Source organism: Triticum aestivum, chromosome 4B, assembly GCF_018294505.1.
Source record: "Triticum aestivum cultivar Chinese Spring chromosome 4B, IWGSC CS RefSeq v2.1, whole genome shotgun sequence".
NCBI classification, from domain to species: Eukaryota; Viridiplantae; Streptophyta; class Magnoliopsida; order Poales; family Poaceae; genus Triticum; species Triticum aestivum.
This window is the reverse complement of record NC_057804.1, coordinates 488,224,503-488,229,319: the sequence shown is the minus strand read 5'-3', so window position 1 is coordinate 488,229,319 and position 4,817 is coordinate 488,224,503.

Genomic DNA, 4,817 nt, shown 5'->3' with positions numbered 1-4,817 from the left:
CCGCTTCTAGTGACCATTTCCTTTGCAGTATAATCACTCAGTTTCAGGCTTTGGTCCAGCTTTGGGCTTCTTCGCGGGAGTGACAACTTGCTTGCCATTCTACTTGAAGTTCCCTTTCTTTCCCTTTGCCCTTTTCTTGAAACTAGTGGTCTTGTCAATCATCAACACTTGATGCTCTTTCTTGATTTCTACCTTCGTTGATTTCAACATCACGAAGAGCTCGGGAATCGTTTTCGTCATCCCTTGCATACTATAGTTCATCACAAAGTTCTACTAACTTGGTGATGGTGACTAGAGAATTCTGTCAATCACTATCTTATCTGGAAGATTAACTCCCACTTGATTCAAGCGATTGAAGTACCCAGACAATCTGAGCACATGCTCACTAGTTGAGCGATTCTCCTCCATCTTTTAGCTATAGAACTTGTTGGAGACTTCATATCTCTCAACTCGGGTATTTGCTGGAAATATTAACTTCAACTCCTGGAACATCTCATATGGTCCATGACGTTCAAAACGTCTTTGAAGTCCCGATTCTAAGCCGTTAAGCATGGTGCACTAAACTATCAAGTAGTCATCATATTGAGCTAGCCAAACGTTCATAACGTCTGCATCTGCTCCTGCAATAGGTCTGTCACCTAGCGGTGCATTAAGGACATAATTCTTCTGTGCAGCAATGAGGATAAACCTCAGATCACGGATCCAATCCGCATCATTGCTACTAACATCTTTCAACACAATTTTCTCTAGGAACATATCAAAATAAACATATGAAAGCAACAACGCAAGCTATTGATCTACAACATAATTTGCAAAATACTACCAGGACTAAGTTCATGATAAATTTAAGTTCAATTAATCATATTACTTAAGAACTCCCACTTAGACAGACATCTCTCTAGTCATCTAAGTGATCACGTGATCCAAATCAACTAAACCATGTCCGATCATCACGTGAGATGGAGTAGTTTTCAATGGTGAACATCACTATGTTGATCATATCTACTATATGATTCACGCTCGACCTTTCGGTCTCCGTGTTCCGAGGCCATATCTGCATATGCTAGGCTCGTCAAGTTTAACCTGAGTATTCCGCGTGTGCAAAACTGTCTTGCACCCGTTGTAGATGGACGTAGAGCTTATCACACCCGATCATCACGTGGTGTCTGGCACGACGAACTTTGGCAACGGTGCATACTCAGGGAGAACACTTCTTGATAATTTAGTGAGAGATCATCTTAAAATGCTACCGTCAATCAAAGCAAGATAAGATGCATAAAGGATAAACATCACATGCAATCAATATAAGTGATATGATATGGCCATCATCATCTTGTGCTTGTGATCTCCATCTTCGAAGCACCGTCGTGATCACCATCGTCACCGGCGCGACACCTTGATCTCCATCGTAGCATCGTTGTCGTTACGCCATCTATTGCTTCTACGACTATCGCTACCGCTTAGTGATAAAGTAAAGCAATTACAGGGCGTTTGCATTTCATACAATAAAGCGACAACCATATGGCTCCTGCCAGTTGCCGATAACTTCGGTTACAAAACATGATCATCTCATACAATAAAATATAGCATCACGTCTTGACCATATCACATCACAACATGCCCTGCAAAAACAAGTTAGACGTCCTCTACTTTGTTGTTGCAAATTTTACGTGGCTGCTACGGGCTTAGCAAGAACCGTTCTTACCTACGCATCAAAACCACAACGATAGTTTGTCAAGTTGGTGCTGTTTTAACCTTCGCAAGGACCGGGCGTAGCCACACTCGATTCAGCTAAAGTGAGAGAGACAGACACCCGCCAGCCACCTTTAAGCACGAGTGCTCGTAACGGTGAAACCAGTCTCGCGTAAGCGTACGCGTAATGTCGGTCCGGGCCGCTTCATCTCACAATACCGCCGAACCAAAGTATGACATGCTGGTAAGCAGTATGACTTGTATCGCCCACAACTCACTTGTGTTCTACTCGTGCATATAACATCAACGCATAAAACCTAGGCTCGGATGCCACTGTTGGGGAACGTAGTAATTTCAAAAAAATTCCTACGCACACGCAAGATCATGGTGATGGCATAGCAACGAGAGGGGAGAGTGTTGTCCACGTACCCTCGTAGACCGTAAGCGGAAGCGTTATGACAACGCGGTTGATGTAGTCGTACGTCTTCACGATCCGACCGATCCAAGCACCGAACGTACGGCACCTCCGAGTTCAGCACACGTTCAGCTCGATGACGATCCCCGGGCTCCGATCCAGCAAAGCTTCGGGGATGAGTTCCGTCAGCACGACGGCGTGGTGACGATGATGATGTTCTACCGGCGCAGGGCTTCGCCTAAACTCCGCGACGATATGACCGAGGTGGAATATGGTGGAGGGGGGCACCGCACACGGCTAAGGAACGATCCGTAGATCAACTTGTGTGTCATGGGGTGCCCCCCTGCCCCCGTATATAAAGGAGGGAGGGGGAGGTGCGGCCGGCCTAGGAGGGGGCGCGCCAAGGGGAGTCCTACTCCCACCGGGAGTAGGACTCCCTCCTTCCTTGTTGGAGTAGGAGAAGTGGAAAGAGGGGGAGAGGGAAAAGGAAAAGGGGGCTGCCCCCCTTGTCCAATTCGGACCAGAGGGGGGGCGCAGGCCTCTTTCCTTTGGCCTCTCTCCTCTATTCCCGTATAGCCCAATAAGGCCCATATACTCCCCGGCGAATTCCCGTAACTCTCCGGTACTCCGAAAAATACCCGAATCACTCGGAACCTTTCCGAACTCCGAATATAGTCGTCCAATATATCGATCTTTACGTCTCGACCATTTCGAGACTCCTCGTCATGTCCCTGATCTCATCCGGGACTCCGAACTCCTTCGGTACATCAAAACTCATAAACTCATAATATAACTGTCATCGTAACGTTAAGCGTGCGGACCCTACGGGTTCGAGAACTATGTAGACATGACCTAGAACTATTCTCGGTCAATAACCAATAGCGGAACCTGGATGCCCATATTGGTTCCTACATATTCTACGAAGATCTTTATCGGTCAAACCGCATAACAACATACGTTGTTCCCTTTGTCATCGGTATGTTACTTGCCCGAGATTTGATCGTCGGTATCCAATACCTAGTTCAATCTCGTTACCGGCAAGTCTCTTTACTCGTTCCGTAATGCATCATTCCGTAACCAACTCATTGGTCACATTGCTTGCAAGGCTTATAAGATGTGCATTACCGAGAGGGCCCAGAGATACCTCTCCGACAATCGGAGTGACAAAACCTAATCTCGAAATACGCCAACTCAACATGTACCTTCGGAGACACCTGTAGTACTCCTTTATAATCACCCAGTTACGTTCTGACGTTTGGTAGTACCCAAAGTGTTCCTCCGGTAAACGGGAGTTGCATAATTCTCATAGTTACATGAACATGTATAAGTCATGAAGAAAGCAATAGCAACATACTAAACGATCAAGTGCTAGGCTAACGGAATGGGTCATGTCAATCACATCATTCTCCTAATGATGTGATCCCATTAATCAAATGACAATTCTTTTGTCCATGGCTAGGAAACATAACCATCTTTGATAAACGAGCTAGTCAAGTAGAGGCATACTAGTGACACTATATTTGTCTATGTATTCACACTTGTATTATGTTTCCGGTTAATACAATTCTAGCATGAATAATAAACATTTATCATGAAATAAGGAAATAAATAATAACTTTATTATTGCCTCTAGGGCATATTTCCTTCAGATGGTTCATCATATTCAGGATCACGGCAACCGAGAATGTTCGATAACCGCCTTAACTTCTTGGCCTGACGCTGTAACATGAACAAGTGTGTAACATATCAAACTTCGTAACATAGACTGGCTCTCATAGTGAATGCGATATGTACCTTGAGGAATGCTCGTAGTGAACCATCATCATTGCCAGTTCCAACCGGTGTCTCCTCCAGAATAGACTGGCTCTCATCAGCTGCTTTCTTGATCTCAGTGCGCTAAGGATGAGAAAGAATGAATGTGTTAGCCATTCAAACATGTGTAATACGGTCAACGGGAAAGTAAAGAAGGGAACACTTTACCACATAGTTAATCACCGGAACAGCAGGCACTCCTTGCCCTTTCCTGACATCTCTGTTGTACTTCCCCTTTGCTAGATCCTCAAAGTTTACGGGTTCTTCAAGAATATCCTCATTATATGCTGGCGGCAATATCTCAACTCAAGTAGTTCCAATAAACCATCGTACGTAGTTATCAAAAGCTTGTTGGCTGTGCTCACAAAGCGAGGCGCGTGCAGTGCTACGAGCTTGCTCCACAGAAAGCTGGAAGCGGGTAACATACGAAGCATGATGCTTGTCCCAATCCTTTATCTTCCGCTGCCTTCTCCTGTCCAACCTGCATGGTATAAAACCAAGCATTAGCACAATCAAAAGGAGTCCCGATGCTTAGACAATACGCAGACATGCTCTCTTACCTATGAAGTGCTTTGTCCGTGTCCACCCAGTTCGGCGGGTGAGGTTGGAACAGACCAAACTGACGATACACGCGATGCAGCAAATGAAACTCAACCGCCCAGTTGCATATCAGTGGGCACCGCATAAGCCAGAGATCCTTATCCCGCAAGCACATCGGGTTGAGGCGGAACTGCTCGGTGTACCCCAAGCTCTCACCCGCGCCATATGGCTGCCATTCCACCTATGAAACAGGGCAACAATGCAAATTTGATGACTATGTTTCAAGCAAGCATGAGAAAGGACTGAAGTAATGACCTCCTTACCTGCTCAGCCGTAATCGTGTCCAACTTGGCAATGT